General features: G+C 39.6%; 1 protein-coding gene across 3 annotated transcripts in view; it reads right to left on the reverse strand.

Moving 5' to 3' along the window:
- Positions 1-24348, reverse strand: part of SMYD3 (SET and MYND domain containing 3) — a 402483-nt gene that overhangs the window by 257908 nt on the left and 120227 nt on the right. The window contains exon 1 of one of the 3 annotated variants that reach the window (XM_062629467.1): positions 2252-2365. The exons of the other annotated variants lie outside the window; for them this stretch is intronic. The gene's annotated coding sequence lies outside the window, so the exon portion shown is untranslated. Of the gene's footprint in view, positions 1-2251; positions 2366-24348 lie in introns of those variants that run through there. 3 annotated transcript variants of the gene reach the window in all.

Raw genomic sequence — 24348 nt, forward strand, 5'->3', positions numbered from 1 at the left:
CACACAAAACAGCAATTAGCATCTGAGATACTGAACAGGCTATGCAAGCAAGGGGGGGGGGAAGGAAATCAATCAAATGTGGAGTAAAGAAAGCTGGTAAAGCTGGTAGAGCCTATTCACTACGTTTTAGCAAGTTCTATTTCCAACCATATTGAAAAAGGAGCAGAATTTTTGTTTCAAAACCTTTTACTGAAGATCCCAAACCAAAAAGGCTGGAACTTACTGGTGAACATTAAAGATCCCATTCTTTCCTCATCACTAAAACAACTATCCTAGGCAGCAATAAAATGAAGGAGGAACAGGTAGAAAAATATAATTTTATTTTAAAGCTTACACATTTTGTTATTTCCTACCTCTGGCTAGACCATTATGGGAGACTGCAGTTTGCTTTTTGTTCATAACTATAAGAACACGAGGAATTTGAAGTGCTTTGCTCAGGAGAACCCTCCACACCTCCCCTTCTCCCCACATACCAATGCCCTGTGCTCCATGCAGTCCAAGATCACATGCAAGTCTAGCAAAAGCAGCTCCTAGATTTTTCTGCTAGAGTCTACTTTAATGTAAACAGCTTTTTATCCCTGGTCAGGAATTCACGCAAAACCAGCAACAATGTAGGAAGCATGATGGATTTTTGATTCTCCCAAGAACTACTGAAGGCTTGAGCTACACAGTGACTTCAGTTTAGCACTGTCTGTGCTTCTACTGGTTTTCATCCTCTTAAAATATCACTGTGTTTGTGCAGCTCCCTCAGCAGAACAACTGGGCCATATGCTAGAAGAGTAACAGCTATTAGATGTGGCCATAATTGAGAAGTACAGATCACAGAAGTCTAACAAATTATTTAGTAATTGCACAACTCTCCAGAAAATATACTTTGAAATGACAGCTAAACTATTTAGAGCTGGGGGCTTGCATGTGTTTGTTTAAAGGGACACATTAAATAGCTATATTTTCAATCCAGAAAAAGTATCTGTGGTATTTGCTTGAAAAATACATTTCTTTACAGTTGACTCATTCAGCCTAGAGAGTTCTAAACTGGCAATTCTCCAGAATGGAAATCGCTCCATACTTTCAACCATTCTTCTAGGTACCTAATTCAGATCTACCACACCATTATGAATAAAGAGGGAGGAAGGGTCCAAATGAGAGCACCACTGACCTACAAACTGGCACTTAGGTTCCTTGCTGTTTTCCATTTATTTTCCAATAACTTCTATGTCTCATTTTTGAGATTTTGATTTTCACCCCACTCCACCCTTGTGCGTCAATCAAGACTACTCTACACTGAATTTGATCTACCAGTAATCACTACAGTATGCAAGATCTTTCCTGTAACATTTATACGTTGTGCATCATGCACCCATGCTGGACTTTACTGATGTCCTATCCTTTAACCAAACTGATTAATCCACCATTTAGTTTTTATCTTTCAACCAATGGATTATTCTCTTACTTCATGGGAATTTAGTTTCTTTGAGAGACTTTCCTTTCTCCACATAGTTGCTGAGACCATGAGTGAATACCACTGATTTCTGAAACACTACTTCTCTTTACAAATGCTGTGCTGGCTCTTCTTCTGTATGGCCTACAAAATCCGATAAATTACAGGCCACTTGTCCATAAATTTCACTCCTTAATACAGTTTCTATCTGCTTCGTCTGGAATATGGGTATGTGATTTACCTTGGAACTAAATTTTTATACAGATATTTTACTTTTTTTTTTAACTAGCATGCCATCAGCCTCTTGAAGTTACAAGGCAACAAGGTGGTTTTAAACAAATGGTTGCACACTAAATTGTCTGGCTATTTCTTCTTGTTCCTAGTAATGAGGTCATATTAATTTTGCCTATTGGAACTATACCTTTGTCTACCAGCTGTTCAAATTGCAGCAGAATTTTCCTGTAAATGAGAATGAGTTGGAGCTAATGCCTTCTAGCATGTTTTTCAAAATGCTACAGAAAATCTTGCACAGAACAGCCCCACATATATCTTATTTATGTAGTTCTTTGTAAAAGACATGCATAAACTTGAGCCACAGAAACTCAGAATTGGTGGGAGAGTCTTCTACTGAGATAAAAACTAGTAACAAATTAATTATGAAAAGGACACAAGGTACCACTAATATCTTGGAAAGATGCTTTTTGTTCTTTGATCTAACATAAAAGGCAAGCAGAAACACATCTATTCCACACTATCCAGCTGAAACATAATTCTACAAGTTATTAATCCCAAAAACAAGTTAGCAAATACCTTCTTGTCCCTGTAGCCAGCCCTACCAGACTCTGTCTCCTCCCCTGAGGCAGGACTGTGACTTGGAGCAAGTCCTTCAGAGGAGCAAGGAAGGAGTGAGCAGGTGATAAGGCTTCACCCCGTAAGCAGATGGGTAAGGACAGATAGATGCTGGGTTTTACTCCAAAAATAGTCAGCCACCACAGCTGGGACAGTTGGAGAGAGATCATAAGATGAGACTGGTGTAGGCGTATGGCAAACTACTACACATGTGCACAGCACAAGAAAATGAGATAGTCATACCTTGGAGGTGCCAAGGCTTTCAGCAGTCTAGCAACACTTAGAAGCTGTAGTGACTCAGAGCTGCTATCAGAACCAAAATCTAACCCTTGTCTTTGAAAGAAATATCTTTGGAGACCTAAGTCCATTTAATGAGCACTAATTTGTTCATGAAGATGGCAGCTGAATTTCTGCTTCAATCTGCATTACGTTGTATGTCAGTTTTGTTGGCTTCTGGGGAAAAAAAAAGGGGAAAAATAGCAGTCTTTATTTAAAACCAAAAACCAATCCATGATGAGACTGACATGTAAGAGTTGCTGCTCATCAGTAATTGCTTCCCCCTGGGCTTGACAATGTTTACAAATGAAAGCTTTTTCTTCACATATGACTTGACCTATCATGAATTATATTGGCTGCTACCAATTGCATTCCTCCCTGCACACAGAAAAAAAAGGGTTGCTGTCTCAATTTTGTACTGTAATTAAACATTTTCCAATGGCATATTATTTATTCTTCCCCACCTGCAGCTCTCCTGGCATTTACACATCTCCAAATATTAGCAGGCAATTAAAAATTATCATTAACAACATTAATATCCTAAGAGCTTATTTGATGCGAGTGAGACACAGGTCTGAACCGCTTGCCTTCAAGCAACTGATTTATTTTCTTTTAAATCTGTGCATTATCTAGCATTTTGCAGTGTTTGTCCACAGTTAGGACTCTTAAGCGGTCCAGGAGGAGAGATGAAAAAATAATGATGAGCCAGATGTATCACTAATCTCATTTGAGCACTATAAAACCACCAAAGAGCGAACCAAAGTATTAAAAAGCAAACAGGTATAATTTTGTTATTTTACATTTTTATTAATGGTTTGCTTTTTTTAAAGAAAAAAATCAAGCTACAGTTTTTCATAAAAAAAAAAAACACCCTTCGAAGGTAAGTAGGACTTGCTGCATTAGAAGGAAAGCCAAGATCAAACAAAAGAGGAACTCCATATTTCAGACATTCAAATCTAATTGTTTGCATGATTCCTTCAAAACTTTAAGGTTTTTTTCTCACTCCTCTACACATCATGTAGAATTCACTGTGACTTTGTACCAGCTGAGAATTTGGCCAGCTAAAAAAAATGTATTCACACAGTTCACTTTGGTGTGCTTCAGAGCTGCTCAGTAAAAACACCTTAACCGCAGACCAAACTTGCCACACTCACATGCTTGACAATTTTGTGACAGCTTGCCATTTTGCACCTTGCTCTGTATTTCACATTATGTCCCACATGAGATGGACCAAGTTAGTACCGCCATCTCCCTTCTCTGCTCCCCCAGACAGCAATGTGGGTGACAGGGGCTGCCTGTCCCTTTGTCATCTCAGAAACCAAGAATCCGGCCACACTTCTCAGTCAGGAAGGGCACCATAGCTCAGTGCCCCGGTGCGACAGAGAGCTCAGCGGGGTGTGACAAATGCAGAGGGTGAGGAGCAGATCCCAATAGGGAACAGGAAAAGCCGGCAGAACTGAGAGATATATTCTGTTTAGTGTTTTGCCTGAATAACATTGATAAGTAAAAGCACGTGCTGAATGGGATTTGGGTGTGCCCGGGACTTCTTTTTACAGAGATGACAACTGCAATGGTCCCCCATGATCACCCTGTGTTGCTCAGGTGCTCGTAGCCCTGGGGCAGTGTGGGCAGCACAGGAAGGCAGCAGGAGTGCCAAGCTACATGTACACCTCAACAGGAGCAGATCAAGCCACACACAAAGTTTTGCGACGGCTTCAGCTATGGATGGGGGACAAGCCAGAAGCTGTTCTTCCCAACATTCATTTGCTGATGTAACATACCAACTTTGAAAATACACTAATACATAGATCAACAACAAACTCTTCAGAGGCTCCACAAGCAAAGCACCTGTAACCAGCAGTGTTTTGCTTTATCACAGACCTAATGTGCCCAATGTACTAACGAAAACTAAACCGTATACTGCTTAATGATTAGTTCACACTAACATACTCAACATTTGGTTGCTAAAGGGTTGGGGTTTTTTATCCAGTAAGTCAGATGTTTTTGCATTTTGTTAACCCATGAGAAAAAGAAATTGCCTTAGTAAAGGTAACTAACTTGGGATTGATATGCATTCAAAAGCTAAGATCTGCAAAACACCGTATTTATCACTTAACATTAATTTAAACCTAATTCTTTTAGGTTTAACGACTTGATCCAGTCCTCTGAAACATGCTGGACTATAAATATGTTGAAAATAACACTTTGTGCAAAAGGCATTTTATAGGCATGCTAGAGCAGAGATTTCATCAACTTCAGTTAAATGTATAAATGAAAATATGCATTTTGTGTCTGACATTTAAACTAATGTAGATCATGCACTGCTATGTAGTTAAGACACTAATTACTGTTCTTGACAAACGGTGAATTTTCAGCAATTTAAGGCACTGAAAATATTTCTATTTATTGTCTACCCTTACCTCTGTTTTTCAGAAATAAAGCTACATACATTTATGTCTATCTTTTCCCGCAACAGAAGAAATAAATGAACACCATCAAGAAAATGGGATTTTACAGTGAGCTGGTATTTATCACACAAAACCACTATGACTTCTTGCTCAGCTGGAACCATGCACATACCCAGATGGATTATAATTTCACAAAAACAGTTTACTCTCTCAACAGTTCTTGCAATTTCCCTCAAAAGCCATCTCAATAATTCCACAATCTCTGTTCCTACTCCCTATGAAGTCTCCAATATCTTTTCTATCGGCATTATTTTATTTCACTATCATGGAACAATTTTATGTAGTAATTATGCTACTGACCTACTTCCATAGAGATTTTATTATTTCATTACAATATTTATATTAAGCTCTTTACAAGTCTTTTTTTTTTTATTTTCCTTAATCCTATACCTTTCATATTGTTCATTTTTCTTTAATAACCCAACTATGACCTGTGATGTTTTCTCATGGTCCTTTCTGATGGACAACGAAAAGTGAAAAATTTCCTACGCTGACACCTAGGTGATCCAAGATTTAATCAATATTAGCAAAATACTATATCTCAAGTTATTCAACACTATAAATATACCAGCTGTGAAAGGGACACTGCAGGAGAGCTGCACAAAGCCTAGAAAGACAAACACAGGGTCAGATGCCAAGCCTGGACCTGTTGGATGGTGGTGCTAAGTACCAGACCCAAGTTGCAGTCTCTCCTGCTGCAGAGATTGGAGACAGTGGCAGCACCACTTTGCTTTCACCATGGTACATGCTGCCCACAGTATGCCAGCGGATGGAGGCTGTCCCTGGAGCAGATGCTCTCACCTTAGACTGACTCACCTAGAGAGCAATGGGGCATGAAAGAAGTTTGTCACTCCATGGCCTAGAACCTGCAACCACCATCTCTAGGTTAGGCAGAGCAACAGTGATGATGGGAATTTGGCAGCAGGGCAGGTGCCCTCTTACCCAAGGTGTTCCTCAGCACCTTAGAAGGAGGAAGATAACCTGCCTTCCTGCACAGGTGGAGTCCCAGGACACTGGTGAATTAGAGGAACAGCAGTGTGCTTAGAAAGACACTGGGGCTTTTTCCCCTAGCCATTCCATCGCCTCCTGTGTTTACCTTTCAACTGCAACAGGAAGGTGCTTGGAAAGCCATGAAAAGCCTGTGCATCACCAGCTGTGCAAGTCAGCAGAGGTGCAGAAATGAGCACAGGTGACTGCAGCACCCCATGCTGAGGACTCAGACACTGGACAGTGAAGCACCATTTCTGAAGCTGGAGGAGAGGCCTGGATTAGGCAATGTTCCAGAGGAAGCCAAGGGAGAAATGGATTTCCAGTTTCCTGGGGTGCAGAGGAGCCCCACCAATGGAGGGCTGGCATGTGGCCAACGCCAGGGCACCACCCATCACTGAACCACATGGTGCCTGAGCGCCAGACCTACCACAGCACCTGAAACAGTTCTGGAAGGCAGTAACAGTGCAAGGCCAGAGATGGTTCATGCTTACCCCGATCACCTGGCACCAACTGGATTCATGAATTATGAGCGAGGGGGGAACCGCATTAACCTTTCTGAACTGAAATTTCTCCTTGTAGGGATCACCCACAGAAGTCCCCATCTGAAGTTCATGAGGCAGAGAAATATGCTGACTTGTACTCTTTTAGAGATGAAATGGAACATTTGTTTCCTCACCTTACCGCTACCAAAGATACATGTATCAGAAAATAAAAAAAAACAGTTTTATAGCTAAATTAGCAGGTTCATTGCTCACAATGTTACAAGAAAGCTTTATTTGGTGTTAGGGCTTGTCAGTGGCATTATATAATTCAACATCCAAGGACTTACATTATTCTCCCTTTGTTCTAAAACAAAGACTTCTCACTGATTTTGTTAGTACAAGTAAAAGGAAGCTCATGGACACTTTTTAGTGGCGGGACGGCACAGCCCTAGTTAGGTCATCATCTTCTGGCAAACTGCAATGTGCCTTGTTTTTTTAAAACCTGATAGTTTTTGCACCTTTAACAAGTTAAAAAATGACATTGTTTACTGTGAGCATACTTTCAACATATCTCAAATAACAGCTGATCCAGTTAACGTTATTAACACAGCAATTACAGTACTGCAATGACACCTTTGCTGCTGTAGACCTCTTAAAATAATCCATTTTTTGTAATTTGCAGAGATTGTGAAATGAACCGCAATTTCTGAGAAACATCACTCTTGTTCTGGAGAGATAAGTAACGATACAAATACAGCAGATACTCTCAAAATAATTCTGCAAAATGAATGTAAGCAAATTTGATATTAAGCTCAGCTTCTTGGGGTTATAATCACTGTGAGAATGCTTACTGCTTCTAGCCAGAAAAGGAAGGCCCAAGTTGCTCAGCCAAACATCTTTCCTGGTTAATGACAGAACTCACAAGTTTGATTGGCTTTTACTATCAGGCTTGAGCAACACCTCAGATGGTTTAGCACTCACGAGGCAGCAAAGAATAAGAAAAAAATATTTTAAGAATCTACAATGTTGACACAAGCTACCAGTTACCAATGATTACTGCTCCATTGTAATCTCTATTGTCCACAACATACCTTCCTGGCCATGGAAATAAGAAAGTAAGGTAGCAATATTCAAATTAATACACTTATTCACTATGTGCTGCTGGTGCAAAATCATGCACAGAGCCAAGGTATTTAAGCTGTCATTGGAACTGACACACTGATGAAAGCACCTGGAATGCAATGATGTTTTGAAGAGGAGCTTTTACTTTCTGCCTTACCAGAGCTCTGGTGACTCATCTGTAAGACAGTCATGCATTTCTCCATCATTTGCTCTTTTTAACAGTTCTTTAACATAACTCTGTACCTAATGCAACAGGTTTGAAACTCAGATTTGTTATTTAGTAAAAATATGTAAATTTACAAATCAGTAAACAGGTAAAGCTACTTTTTAGTTAATAAGGTGAATTCTTTGGGATTTTTGGTTTTCTTCATGCATTTCATGCCCCACCAGGGGCAAGTTAGTGTTGTTTTTTTTTTTTTTCAGTTTATCATGAATGGAGCAAAGCAAACAGGTAATATTCAGACATGCAGTTGCAGAAGAAACCTTATCAGCATATTTACAACCATCAATAAGTTAAGAGAGTAAAGAGACCAGAAAAAGAGCATTTTTTTTATTACCTTCCCTTAATCACTGATCAGAAACAACAGTTGTTTAGCAAAAAGCTGACTCTCACACAACTTTGGCAGCCCCATAGATAGCAAGCACACTTCATCTCTCACTGTTCTTCTCAAACACTACTTTTTCTTTCCTCTCTAGCCCTGCTCCCCTTCCTCCACTCCACCTTCCCTATTCCTCCTTATATGGTTCTTTCTGACAGGAAATGTTTGATTACATCTTTCTTAGATGTTCAGTTTTCTTCAAATTCTGCGTGGACGTTGTGGCTCATGATTCTTGAATTTGCCTTTTCCTTGAATCATGAATTCAGAGATGCATGAACAGCCTTACTTGATAGACTGTGTATTACGTTACCTCTCACTTCCCTCTGTTATTTTACATGTTGTCAAATCAGACTTCACATTTTGTCACAGCAACTCCTTCTGAATGGTTATTTTTTCACTGAATGTTACACAGATGGGCAATTATTTTAAGACTTGAATACCTGCCAACGACTGTAGTGGCATAAAGCTGATCCCCAGAGCCCACACAACCACAAAGAACACCAAAAACAGAAGACAACACTGAATGTAAATTATACCAATTTTTATGGATGGCAGAGATAGAATTTTTCACACTATTAAGAAAAAGCCTTCAATCAAGTATAAACTTCCGTATATATGAACAAGTAAAATTGCACGTTTCAAATCCCTAAAGAATAACTAGAGAGAACTAAACAACTTAAAGAATAAAGGAGTTTTATTAATTTATGTATTTTAACATCAAAATACTACTCATGGGAGGAGTAGGGTAACCATCCTTTAAAGTCCTACATGTATTTATCTATAAAAATGAGCAAAATATAAGCACCGCTCTTGAAAAAGAAATGACACCTGGAGAAGTGGGTCACTTGCCATGTCCTCTAGGTTGACAGCAGAGAGGCCAATGACTAATAATTCCTCTGTTAACTCTTACCCACATACAGAAACCGTGTCAAGAAATATGGAGCGTTTCACAAAAGATACCAGAAAACTGTCCATGTGCTGTGGCCACTTCCTCTTCCTAGCAGACATTGACTCTGTATGCCATCAATGTTACTGTCGCTGTAAGGGTGCAACATGGCCCCACCTACCAAACAGCCCACGGTGGACAGAGATCAAAAGAAATCACCACGTTCACACCTATGCACACCCTGGACAAATATAGCAATACACATACAAGAGCTTACGTAAGTATATAAAGTCATACAGCACCCAGCCAAGCTTGGCACTGGTAAAATCACCTGCTGCCTTCACCTCTGTCCCTCTAAAAGCCTCAAAAAGTTTTTAGCAATTTTCAAAAATACTTAAGCAAACCACCAGTGGCCCTGAAAAATGTACATCAAGAACTACGACTTACTGGTTTGCACAGGACGCAAAAAAAACAAAGTGATAATAAGGATAAAACAAGACTACAATCTAAATCAGGCTTTTAACAGAAAGCATTGCCATAAAACAGTCGCATGCTTCAAGGTCCTCAGGGAGAAGTCTTTGATTTCCTGAAGAATCATTTACAGAGAGACACAAACATTTGGTTCCAAATCCATAAATAATTAAAGAAGTTACTTATTGAATATGTGAGCCAGTCTTCTCTGAAAAGAAAATTCAGAAACCATTGCAAGCACTTTTTCAATTACATTGGCTTTCTTAAGCACAGTACAGACTTCCCTCCTCTTTTTGTATTCCTTCTCCAAATAGAGTGATGCTAAACAGTGCAAAAAGGAGCACGTGATGTACAGAGATGTACAGCAGAGCCAGAAAAGGCTGGGTGCTATTATTTGAATCACATGAAATGAATAATTTTCCTGATTTTACATTTATTTTTTCCACGTGTGATTTTCTTTCCTTTTCTCCACTTTCTTACAAATTTAGAGAATGCATGGCCTCACCTACAGTCACTCTGCTACACGTTTCCCTACAAAACCCAAATTCAGTCACATATTTCTCAGTAATAAATAAGTGTTCAAAATGGGCTGCTCAGAATAAAGAGAAATATTCTATTAAAAACTTAACTTTCATTCATTTAAAAGCTTCTGTCATTCAGGTTAAAAAATAAATAAATAGAAGGGTTGAAAGACTAAACAGTCATCTAATGTTTTACTTCATTATCAAGCAGGTCATGTTTGCAGAATGTCTGCTGCAGAATTTTGAGGAAATCCTGACACTGATTTCAGGCACATGAAATTGTGTGTTCATACGTTCACACATGACCAGCCCTGGAGATCTGCAAAGATCCTTCTTAGCATGAGTATGCTACTAACCAGTTATGGGAAAGAAGAAAGGAATGACAAATTGAAGAAACACACTGGAGCATGTCAGTTAGCCATTCATGAATAACATGGCCAACCGTAACAATACGCTCCACTGCTAACTTTCAACATTTCAGTTCTATAAACTAATTAAAATAGATGCTGCTGCAGAATATCTGACTTCACAATCCACACATGGTTCTGATTCCAAAGCTATGTTTAGTAGCTGCTGCAGAAATTTCCTATTTCTAATAGGAGTGGAGTTAATTAACCTCTGGCTTTCCAGAAACATTAAGAATGTGGAATGGTCTTCTGGACTATGGTGATTTGGCTACATGCTAAAACTGCTTTATTAAAGGAACTTATAACATGAAGTATCAAAAGCACTTTCGACGCTCTACATAGAGACGGACTAACTGTTCCCTTTGCTCACGACTTTTCCACCCAGACACAGTCCCCAGACTTGAGTAGGGGCATTAACAGTGGTGTCAGTTCAGCCCTGCAGAACCATGCATGAGCTGTGAAACAATTTATACAGCAGACAGCAAAAGGAACAGCAGTCAGCACAGAGATAGGTGGCATGAGACAAAGCAATGTACTACTGGGGAAATCAGACATGTGATGAACTGCTAAAAAAATTACATCAGGAATCAATGGGAACTCTTCTTGCACTGCTCTCATTCAAACCTTTCTCCCTAAGCAGGTTGCCAACAGGAAAGCACTGGCCTTACAACTAGGTGACTGCCAATTGCTACCTGGACGGAGAAAGATTCTCCATTATTTTAGTACTTGAAAGAGGACTGGCTTAGTAACCTCCATATAATTAGCTTCCTAACAAAAGAAAGAATTTCAGATGTAGGATGCCTGAGGAGGAGGGAGAGAGGAGGGCTCACTAATTTTTTGTGGTTCGTTTGTTCTCTTTTCTCTCTGGTGACCTCTCCCTTATTTTCCTATGCTGTAAGGGAGAAATGATTGTTAATGGCATAATGCATGTTATTATTTATTAGCAATTGCTTTTGTTACATTAACCTGTCCTACCTTGTTGACTGCCACAATTCTGTCAGAGAAACTCACTATATATAAATATACATGTATCTAAATTGCCATGGCAGCTTTCCTGCAAAAGAAAACTGCTATTACAGCTGACTGAAAAATTTCCATTAAAACGAATTTATACTACAGTGCATCTTTGAATGCACTGTGGTTTTGCTACATATTATATTGGATAATTTAAAATAACACTCGGTGTTTTCTTAAATAAAAATATTTTATTCCACAGTAATCAGTTTTTAAACAATTTACTTTGCTCACAAGTGTTCCCAATATTCATACATATCATCACTGATAGTAGACTTCCACTGGTAGCCCAGCATGACAAGATACCACAATCACTTGTTTATTTCACCTGAATATTTAGACTGCGCAACAGCATCAAGCATGTCATGAACTGCTACTATTTTCATGACACTAATAATCTAAAAATTACATAAATGTCAAAATTAATTTGGTATTGAAGCAGAAGTTAAGTTTTCTCAAGCTAAATCTTATTTTATTTCAAATTTGCAGTAGGTTTTGGAAATGTTTCATTTTTGCAAATGCAAAATCAATGCAAAGTGGCTTCTCCCTCTCCTCTTGTTATGCCGCTTCAGCTTCTCTCATCCACCAGAGCAGAACACACATGTCCTCAGCAGCTCATCCCATCCACTTGCCTTACAGAAAACCAAAGCACCAGGACCACAGCAACTGTTTTTTCTCTCAAGACAAGGGCCTATATAAAAGAAGCATTCTCTGCATCTACATACAGACACACAAGGCAAGTGTGAAAGTAACTTCAGTCCTCATTACTTGGGCTTCTCCAACACAACAGCAAAACTATTCTACCATGTATCCTAAATGACTAATGCTACTCAACCATGAAAGTCCTCTCGGAGAATGCTGGAGAGGTTAAGAACACGGTTTGGTATAAACAGCTATTATCATATTTCATGGCCAATTTTTTATAAACCTTTCTGGTCTTACAGGCATTTCAGTGTTTTTCAAATCTCAGAAATCTACCAAGATGTCATTTCATAAGGCTTAAAGTATAGTCAAGGAATCATCATGCTTACTAGCACTGAAGGCAGAAAAAAAAAAGTAGATTAAAAGAAATATTCATAGAAAAATAGAAAAAGGAAAAGCAAAATAAGAAAAAAAAAAAAATCTCATTTCAGATAAATATCATTATTATATTGCCAAATAGTCTGACATTTCTGAAAGAATCACAGGACAATGAAATCTGAAAGACAAAGGGAAAAATGCTGGCCTACAAGTATTTTGCTGTCCTCTATCTCACCTCCCTGGATGGGGAGAAGCCTTTAGCCTACAGTGCCAAGATTTGAATGGAAAAAAAGAGAGTTTCCAGCAAGCCTTGGCAGCTTTTTCCTGTATCATATATGCAAACTCATCTACCACATAGAAGTTTTATTGAAGAATTAATGACATAACATCAGTTTATAAAGGAGACAAACCCCATTTCATCTTCCATCTTTCCTGGCAAAAGCTGTCTTCTTTAATTTAAGTCCTTCATTCAGTGATCAGGGACTACATTACCATTAGCTAAGTTTCACATCGGTGCAGACAGATCAGTGATGCATATATCTCATCATCCCGCCTAGACATAGTGATACTCCTAGGAGAAGGAAAACTAACTTCAAACCTGGGCAGATCGAGCTCGTCTAGCCTTGTAAGGCCATCCATCTAAGAGAAGGGTACTCTAACCAAACCTACGACCTGAGGACTTTGCTGCTACTGTCCTAGGCAGCCAGCAGATAAACCTCAGGTGTAAAGGGTGGGCCAGTACCGTGCACGCTGTGCCTCACCTAAAAAATCCACTGCACAGGCCCGAAGAGCTTACCCAGACTTGCAAAGCCCTGTAGCGACAGACGAGGGATGAAACGGCAGGTGATAAGGTGCACTGGAAGCTGCAGACCCAGCCCTACATGCAGACAGTTCAGGATATTGGTCGCCCGAGACTGACCCAGGAGATGACAGTCTTGTTTGGAAACATCCTGAATGACCAAGCAGCCTGTTTTCCAACTGGATTTGCCTATCCCACATTGCCCTTTTAGTCATTATCACACTTGTAGTAAGTATGGGTAAAGCACTTCCCAAATCTTTGTTTGCAAAGCCAAGCCATCAATCAATATGTCATCTTTTACCATCACTGTCTGAAGTTCTCACCAATGCAGACTCCTTCTCCATAGCAGGTAAAAAATAAGTAAATAAATTTAAACAAAAAAAAAAGCAAAAAGCCCTGATTTTTCTTCCCTTTTTTATCTCATCAGAAGAGAAAGTTGCTGCAAATCATAGGCTCCTGCAATGAATGAAACAGCGAAAGCAGAAAGACACTGCAAAGCTAAAGTGTATATGTGAGAGAAATAGCATTTCTTTTCCTTTCTAAAAGCATAACACGTCTTTTTAAATACTGTCTTAAAGTGGGGCTTTTAGGCTCCTTTAATTTTTTGCAAGAAAAATATTCTATGAAAATGGGATCCTATAAGCAGCAATTTTAATTTATAGAGCAGAAAGCTTTAAATGCCTGTCTACATTTAAAACTGCATTAATTTAATGGCCAGTCAGCTCACTTACGCTTTGGCTATCTCTGGAGGGGAAAATGGATTCCTATTAACAATTCTTAGGCTAGGAGAAAGCTCTGACCTACACACACGGTTTAGCAAGGCCTGCTTTCTCTGCAACAGCTACAGGTGGGAGCAATCCTCAAGAGACTTGTTCCTGCTGTTCTCTTCTGATGAAGGAACCCTTTGCATCTCCTCTGCCTTTTGCCACCTAAACTACAGCACTCGTCAATAACCTCAGGAGAGACATCTAACTTTTTAATGCTTGGGGTTTTTCTCTAAACTCAAGGTCGGAATATGAGGATTGAATCCAGTAAAGGTGTTTAATGGTGAAGAAGACAACATCATTTAATCCCTCTTGGTAAAAGTTAGCGAGGTACTAGGAAAAAACAGCTAAGAAAATTCTTGAAGGCAGAGGAGAGGAGTGGGCTTTTTAAACAAAGACACTCCATGATCTTTAAAATATAATCTGAACAGAGTCCTTTAATAATACACATATTCCACATCATTGTTATCACCACTTAGTCACATGGAGGCTAAACTTTTGTGTACAGTTCTGATCAGCCCTACATAACATTGATTTTAATGGTGCTCCTCAGATTACAATTGTAATATGGAAATTAAGGGTGTAAATTTTGCTTTAAAGAAGAACTAAATATGATGATGTTGTTTCTGTAGCAAATTTGTTTGGGCATGTCTTTTTTCTCCTTTTTATCCCCTTGAAAGAATAACAATCTTTCCTTCTCATGGGTTAGAATCCAGCAAAGCTTCCCTTTAATAAAAGGGGTAGAACTATCTCCTATAAATACTATTTCTACTACATTTACATGATCTAAGGCAATGGCTATAGTAGAAAAGACAATGGAGAATAATGGATGACCTTATTTTAAGTACAGGAGGCTTTGTCTTACCAGTTATAGCCAAAGGATGCTACAAAAGAAAATAATCTCTTAAAAAAGCCTGCCCACAAAAGTAGTCAATAAACATCATGATAAGCACTTGCTAATCAATAGTGGTAAGTCAGTACAATTTAGCTAACAGATGTTTCTTCAACAACTGTTTTTGTAATACCTAACTCACTAGTATAAACATATCAGGCCAACACTGTAAATAAGAAAGCTGTTTTGTTGATCAGACAGCAGCATACTACCCCTAACCACTCATGCCAAAATCTGTTCTATGTTTTGCAGAAGAAAGATCTGCTGTAATGCTGGAGCATACAATTATTTCTAAAGGGTGCAAAATACAATATTGAGAAAAATCCCCTTATTTTAGAAGAATTGCACCTGCTCATTGAAACAAACCTTCCCTAACTGGGAAACAAGTTGTAGGGAAGAAAAAAAAAACAAAAACAAAAGGTATAAAATTGAAAATTATGGTTAGTAAAGATAAAACATGAAATGTATAAACTCAAGAGATCATTATGCTGTTCAAAAATAGGTTGATTACAGGCAACCAGCTGGAGTACCTGGAAAACTAACACTCTTATCTTTTATATTATATATATATATATATACACACACATATCATATTTAGCCATGATATGAATTCTTCAAGCTTTAGTCAATAATTAGTGTAAATAATGAGCACATTATCTGGACAAGAACTCCCTAGGGACAGTTCTGACTACCAAAGCCTTACTTGTGGTACGATGGGTGAGGACCAACACTCATTAAAATCAGCTGATGTCTGACTTGCTTTTAGAGAGTGCAGAAAAACATCAGCTCCTGGAGAAAGGGGACATGTAAGTAACCACAGCTTTGACGTCTCTAACAAAGATGAAGAGAAAAAACAGGAAAGGAAAAGTTATTTACTAGACATTTGCTTTGAATAAATTGAACTAAAATGGAAACACACTCAGGCTGATCTTTTCTTAAGCATATTCAAATACTTTCACAGCAGAAACCTTATCTGTGTGTTCAGACTTCAGCAACAAACTTCTTCGTTAGGTATAAACTCAGGCTGCAGGAAAGAGCATTTGTCTTTGACAAATGCAGTTGTTCCTTTCTCCCATCCATTCCCACATAGTGCTGTAGGGGATCCTCACCCCTTCATTGTGCTCATGCCACCCATCTGTTTGGACTCGCCCTGGTTTCCCCTTTCCTCAACACTCAGACACAGGCTCCTTGACTGCCAAGGCACTCTCTGGCCTATTCTCATTTCTCTCTAAATCTCTGATGTTTTGCTTCCTGGTTTGCCAATTACAATGAGGTCCTTTGTCTATTTATTAAATTTTCAAATCTGCACTTCCCTATGCATTTCAAGAAGCCGCATTTTGCTTCCTAAGGCTTTGCTATCATCATGTAACTCACTGATCAGTGCGGTGTCTCACTGTACTCTCCAAAGGACAGGATGGGCCACAATTGTCTTCAGCTGTTCCCTTTCTCTCAGGCCGGCTTCAATTAGTATTTTTACTTCTGTATTTCTCATTTCTCATATCTTAGGTGTATTCCAAGCTTCTAAGCTTTTAAAGCCTGCTCCCTTTAAAGTATCAAATCAAACTAAAGGTCTTTGGGCCAATTGCAGGCAGGGATTTTGCTGCTGCTGATTCAAGATATTTTGTTCTGTCACAAAACCAGCAGGTTTTAATACCTGTATAACTTCACTGCCAAAGCATAGCATACCTGTAGTTTCTCAGATACCTAGCAAGTTAGGAAGGGGGTTGCTGGAGTGCTCAGTTTAAAAAAAAATAATTAGTCACTTATTTTTAACATGGACATTTAGGAAAATCAAGGGTGCAGGTTCTAGGTGTGAAAGATATCATCTACTCTCCAAAAAGAAACCATGGTCCTCCTGGTACAACTAAGCCCTCAGCACTAAGAGAGCAGCCTGTCTGTGCAATACAGCTATGAGGGATGTGGTTCTTTGACAAAAGAACATCAGCATCCCTGCCTTCAGTGGGCAAGAAACACCAATTTGCCTTCCCCCCTAAAGCCACAGCACAAAATAAACACATGAAGCCTCTTCAAATAAAATAAAGCCCCTCAAAGTACACCTGCCTCTCTGGAAAAGTTGAAAGAGCAAATCGCATTAGTGAGGGTATTAGTTGCCTGAAGCAAGATTAGTCAACTAAACTGAGAGTCACATGAGATGCTCTGCGCATCTAAACCTCAGAGGCTGGCAGACAGGACAGAGGGATGAAAAGATGCCAGCTACTGTGGGCCAGGTGGGGCACTCAAGACTACCTCATGTGGCAGTGGAAGCTCAGGCTCATACTGTGGCATCCAGCCCCTAAATGTTACTCAGAGCTTTCAAGCGCTGCAACAAGAGGAAATTAAGAATTTCTGAAGGAAAAGAAGGGCTCGCTGACAAGGCTGTCATCCTTCACCTCCTATGCAGCAGGAGGGCAGTGTCTGAAAGAGATCTTAACACACAGGGGTCTCTGAACTCTCTGTCTGGCTGCTCTGGCCACAAGAATTCAGGTTTGCTGGATTTCTCCAGCAGTGTAAGCAACATTTCAAATACTGACTCCACTGCACACTTGTAACAGAACTCCCGAACCATGCAAATATGAACGCTAACACAACCAAAAGTTATTTTTCCTTTTATTTCATTGCCACACGCTCCTAAATGTCTCCCTAAAATTAGACACTGAGGAGCAGAGATCAGGACATGCAATGTTTCCTGGTCCGTCTGTCCCTGCAAGAATGCATACACTGGGTGCAGGCAATTCTTCAGATGCATGATAAATTACTCTGGAGTAACAAAGCATGGATGAAAGTAGATTCCTCCAAAACCTAAACAGGTGTGTAAAGCCACCATTTATAATATTGTAGTGATATCATTTTCCACATTTTAATACTCCTCCAGTTAACTGAGAATACTTTTATCACACAGGCAACAACTGAGGGTGTTCATGAATGCCAATTTTTAAAAAAAACATGAATTCCATCTGAAACCCAATGTATCACAAATCCCTAAAGTATTCACTGACTTTTCACTGCCGGCAATTACATTTCTTTAAAGAGAGTTCCAAAATCATGCCTATAATTTCCTATTCTAGGAGAGAAAACAAAAATCAGTTGAGCAGCATTTATCCTTCTGTTTGTTTGTTTGTTGGGTGGGGGCTTCACAGTGCTGTTGACTGGCTTTAGTCAATTCAGCATAAGTTTACTATGGCAACAGTTGCATCACTTCATATCACGCAGTGTTCGATATAGAAATAAAACCAGCACCTCCTCCTCTTATCCCTGCACTTTGATCTTCTTAAAGGTAGACTTAAAAGCTTCTGCTTCCAAGATTTCCATACCAGTGAGACTAAGCATATAAGATTCCTACCTGGCTGAGATTTTTCTTATTTACAATTAATCTAGCAAAAGCATTTCTCTGAAAGTTCCTTTGTGCTACGTGGTACATCCAGCAGTTAGGGGGTTAATGCATGAAATGGATCACTGGGCTGAAAATAAGAATCACTGTTGAAAAAATGTGATACCAGGAGAATCGGGCACAACATAATACTGTAACCACCGAGAATTCTCAACAGTAAAATAAAGCCTTATACTCCCAGCATTTTCATTAGTTTTCCAGTAGTGCTGGACGCAGTGTGAATTACAATGAGCTAGAAAGCAGTAGTCGCTCTCTTTAAAGAACATGCACTGTATAGGGGGAAGTCATTTCTTCAAATCATACTGTGCTGGTTATTGGTTTGTATATGCTGGTATGCATTTTAGCACTTAAAAATTATATTTCTCTCCATTACTGAATGCTGCATACAGCCTGCAAAACAGTATGTGTTTAGCAGATCTCAAAATGAACCTCATTGTAAGGTAAATATTTGTTCAGAAGTATGCTCAGAGATATAAATCTGTAGAAAGAGCATTCTGCACCAAATCTTTCACTGGGAGGATGTTGTCTAAGTCTGGACAGGAGGCACTGTGTTTTCATTACAACTGCAGCAGATAACATTAAGAAGATGACTAAAGGCCAAAACAGGACAAAAATTCAGGCTGATATAAGCTTCTAATAGGGACTGCTGGTGTTCTGCTGGTAGTTAGCTATTCAGCATAAAAAAAAAAAGAAAAAAATAAATAAACTGATTTGGGCAAGTAAAGCATGTATCTGATGTGGTTTAATCCCTGCTCGGCCAAATCAGCAGAGTATACCACCACCAATCACCCTGAGAAAACAGACAAACAAGCTTACGTGTACAGAACTACTCATTTCTCCAAAACCACTACTTATATAGCTCTTTAAGAAGTAAGTATATCATCCACATTTGAAGGAAGATTTGAGTTGATCCAGGTCTCAGCATGAACTTCCCAAAGATTCATCTGGGGAATCTATAGGCATGGGTCAAAAAAAATACAAAGGCAATACAGATATTCTCTCTGAGCATTTTCTGTGCACAGACATTCATTTTCATGTGTCTGATACTATCTAGAATACGAAGCTCAGACCAACCTGTACAACCACTGCAACACCTGAGCCTCTCATTCTTAAGAAATCCAACCACCCTAGACAAAACTGTGTAGAGCCAGTCCCCAGCATATATCGCTGCTTGAGGTTGTTCATCCCCAAGGACTGGACTGTGCATTTGCCTCTGCAGACCTTTAGCAACTCCTGTTGGCCCATTTCTCCAGCCTGTCAAGGTCTCTCTGAATGACAAGACAACCCTCTGATATACCAGCCATTATCTGTATTGCCTGCAAACTTGCTCTCTCCACCTTTTCCTTCCATCATGTCCAGTAAAACAAGTACTAGAGATTTCCATGTGAGCAGTGCCTGTTCAGCTCTAGGACAAGGCCTTCCTGTTCAGAAACAGCACTGCACTAACTGGCTTTCCAGTTCTTCAGCCCCGAGCTAATGCCTTTGCACAAGACTATAAATCTCACTGTGCCTCAGGCTTGCATGTGCAGTGCCTTGATCTGAAACATGCAAGATCTGCCATGTGAGATATACGCTGAGATTTTATTAACGCTTTTCCTCACTTTTCATACTCTCTCAAGTCAGCTGTACTCTAGGAGAAATAGAGGCACAACATATTTTGGATTGCTATTTTCAAATTTTAGCATTACTTCCAACATTGTCTCATTATCCACCTTTTTTTGATGTACTGCCTTGTGATCAGCACAAGTGAAGGGTCTTTTTGTTTGCTTGGTTTGGTTTTTATTTTTCAGAAAAGAAGTAAACCATAGGATAGTTTTCCTGCAGTGCTTAAAGGGAAAGACTTGTCTTTAACCAGTTATGCTAATAACAGAAGACTCTAAAGATGCGATTAACAAGCATTAAAGCTTTTTTCCCTAACAAACAATCTGGTATTGTGCTCTTGAGGATCCTTTCTTCTCTTTTTCCCTGAATGTGAACAGCAAGCTGTTTAAAAAGTCAGTGAGATGAAATATTTACAGAAGAAAAATAAACACATTTCAATAGGTATTAACCAAATTTGGTGCTGTTTTCTGGTTTAGACCATGTACTTTTACATGCTAAAACTCTGTTGGATTTAAGTGGTGATGGACAGGAATGCGAGGTGTAGAACATACCTGCACTTTCTGTTTCCACAGGGATCACTGAAGTCATCCAGCCCCTCTGAGCAAGGCACAAGCAGGGATAGGTGAGGCAGAGAATGGGCACCATATGATCTATCATAGCTACACCTGCTACAGTTTATTCCCGTTTCAGAATAGCAAAGGACAAGACCACCACTTATACCACTGGTGGTTTCACATCACGAAATAAAGATCATCACATCATGAAATAAACGTCTGATGCAGTTAAACCACTTGGTTTCTTTGGGGACATCTCTGGCGTTACAGCCAGTCCACACTACGGCCTTTTCCTCTGTTGGGCACTCCTCAATCATGGCATCCCTACTGAGGGAGCTCATGCAAATATGACAACTCTGAGATCTCCATTTTCCTTTCAAACCATTCAGAACTCACTCATGGGTTTGTAACACTCCTGGAGAAGATGGCAGCAACATGGGGAGATTAAAGGAAAAAAAAACACACAAAAAAAACAAACAAACAAAAAAAAAAAAACCTTTGTCTTCCTAACAAATCTGGCTAAAATCAGCCAAGCAACTATGGCAAAATAAGGAGAGAGGAGGCAGCCATAGATGACATGCTAATAACAGGTTCTCTTTGAGACTACAGAAATCCAAAATACATTAAGAAGCAATCCCGATGAACTGACAATTCATTATATTTTACTTCAGTTGCTCCCCACACCTGAGAGAGATCATTTTAAGACCTTATCCTGCAAGCCTCTTCATGGAAGTAAGGCAGTGTCACAGTACCACTGAAATCCAGCACAGCAGGCCAAGCAAGGATCATTTTTCCCTTGAAACACCCAAGAACTGCAGGGCAGAAACAGCAGTGTCACAACTGCCCCATTTCAAGTGCATGTTTAAGCTCAGCTACCCTGTACCAAGGCATAAAGCACAAGGGCAGAGCTACACTAAATTTTTCAGGACAGAGAATCACAGCATGGATTCGTAACTGTACCAGGTTTGCGTGTTAAGGTTTTGGTATCAGGGAAGGGGGTGTGTGCTACAGAAGTGACTCCTGTGAGAAGCTGACAGAAACTCCCTCTGTGTTAGAGCCAGTGCCATCTGGCTCCAAGATGGACCCACAACTGACCAAGATGGTGGTAGCATCTCTGGGATTACATAGTTCAGAAGCGAAGAAAGAAAACTGTGCAGGAGTAATTGCAACAGGAGAGAATGTGTGAGAGAAACAGCCCTGCTGATACCAAGGACAGTGAAGAAGGATGGGAGGAGGTGCTCCAGGAACTGGAGCCTGTGGCGCAGCCCATGCTGCAGCCCACTGTGAGGCAGGCTGCCACCCTGCAGCCCATGGATGTTCACAGTGGAGCGCATATCCATCTGCAGCCTGTGGAGGCCCCATGCTGGAGTAGGGGAATGCCTGAAGCAGGAGTCAACCTGTGGTGAACTGGCCACAACCCCCATTTCCCATCCCCCTGCGCTGCTGGGGGAGTGAAGTTGAGCCTGGGAAGAAGAGAGGGGCTGGAGGAAAGAGGTTGTAATATTTGGTTTTATTTCTCATTAGCCAGCACTGATTTGACAGGTCAAGCCTGTTATCCCCATGAGGGCAGTTGTCAAGTTATCTCTCCCTGTGCTTATCTCAACACGTAAGCCTTTCACAATAACTTGTCTCCCCTGTCCAGCTAAGGATGGGAGTGATGGAGTGGATTTGGTGGGCACCTGGCATCCAGCCTCGGTCAGCCTGCTACAGTAACACGGGTACCAGTTGTGCAGTACGTCCCCACCTCCAGACTCCAAGGCAGTCCATAGCATTACTGGTGATCCCTAACCATCAGGAGCTAGGATCTCCATCTTTGTTCCACCTGACAGTGCAATCAGCCCACCACCTGTAAATTAATCTCAAGAGAGTCTTAAGTAGAATAAAACCTATTGATTGACTTTTTGTCTTAACATCACCTATGACAGAAAAAAATAGATTAACATGTTGCATTTAGGGAACCTCGTAAAGGTCGGTTCTGTCAATTACAAAAGATGCAACATTCGTTAGCTGCATAATACACAGAAAACTCATTTCCAATTCAAAAACATTGCATAGGACTTCATGAGTTTCTCAACAAATGTTAGAAATCTGAAAAAAAAAAAAAGGGCAAATTAATCTGTTAAGAGTGCTGATTATGTTTTTCCAGGTGTTTACTGTGATTGGAGTACTACACATTTGCATAACTTTTGGATTTTCTAGATATTAAGAGAGAAGCAAACATAAAGAGAAGACTGTGATTTATCAAGTGGTTTTTCAGGAAGGAAGAGTAATTTTCCTTTACAAGCCATCTGTACAGTTCAACATGTAAATAATTCTCTGTTCAAGACAACAGAATCATATTTTACTTGTGGGTTTAACATACACAGCACATTCCCACCTCCATTCTGTTCCACCACCAGAGGACTCATTAAGAACTATCAATTAACACAACAGCTACACTAGCAGGCAGAATAATGAAAGGACATTCAGACCTAAAAAGGTTTTTTCCTTCCAGCAATTTTTATTTAATTTCAGGGGGGAGTGGACTGTATATTAGGTATACAGTTTATGGATGTTTCTACCACAAGGCTTCGAGTAAAGACAAATTGTGATCACCTTCCTACGGCACCTTGCTAAATCTCCCAAGTCTTTATTTATTTATACAGAATCCATCACTGCAAAGTCTAGGAACACAAACAGATTAAACATGCTCCCTGCATGCATCCAGGCCGCTCTTGTTGACATTGCCCAGGAAAGCAACTGTAGATTTTATTTTCTCTTTCATCCTTTCAAACTTGAGCACAGAAGGGAAATTGTTAAATGAGTTTTCCTTCCTAAGACTAAACTACACTATTTACTGAATGTCAATCACAGAACAACTGATGGATGCTTGAGTTGTGGAGAACATACCTAAGTCTCAAACCTCCCGTTTTCTTAACACCTTGATACACAGTGACAGAAAAAAGAGAAAACAAAAAAAAAAAAGCTACTTGGGAAATAAAATTTTAGCTAAAATCAATTTATTCTTTGTACACTGCAAATATATCCTTTTTTTTTTTTTCAAATATAAGCGTCTGCTTTCTCCTGCAATTTCCTGGGCATGGATGTCCTCTACCAATGTGCTTGTAATGGAAGCATTTCATTTTAATGGCTTGCAACTTGGGAGTAGTTTCAACACTGCCAACCCAACATCACTGAGACACAACCAGCAGCCCAGGAGGGCACGAATCCATGAAAGAAAAAAGAAGAAAAGACAATTTTACATGCAATCCTTCTGCCTCAGATATAAATTAGGATATTGATAAAGCAGTGAGGTCACAGACTCCTCTCCATCATGTTTTACTGTTACAAGGAAATTCAGTGATATGTCATTCCAGGTATGATAAATTGTCTTCTCTGGGCATCTATTTTTCACAGATAAACAGCCCATGGGATTTAGGGCTTCCACCTTCTCCGAGACTGTCACACCTGCGCCCTTTTAGTATTACATAGTAGCTTAGTGTTCTCATTAGAGTCTGGACATTAATATTAATGAGACAGATTCTCACTCAAGGCATGCTAACTTACATGACTTCAATTAAATTTGAGTGCAACTTATAATGAGAATTTACTTTTATTAGTATTAATTTTTAGAGCGTTCAGCTTCTTTTTCATACCACATTATATCAGAAATAATTCAACCTTGATAAAGCCAGGAAAAGAGTAATCAGTTCCATACAACAGCAAAATCGATACTAAAAGGAGATTTCAGATTCTGTAATCCTTTTCTCTTTGAGGAGAGATGAGTTGGTTTTGGCTCAGGTAGGCAAGCCTTGAATGAGAAG

Source organism: Pezoporus occidentalis, unplaced genomic scaffold (assembly GCF_034315485.1).
Source record: "Pezoporus occidentalis ecotype Australia unplaced genomic scaffold, CSIRO_AGI_Poc_V1 ctg34, whole genome shotgun sequence".
Classification (NCBI taxonomy): domain Eukaryota; kingdom Metazoa; phylum Chordata; class Aves; order Psittaciformes; family Psittacidae; genus Pezoporus; species Pezoporus occidentalis.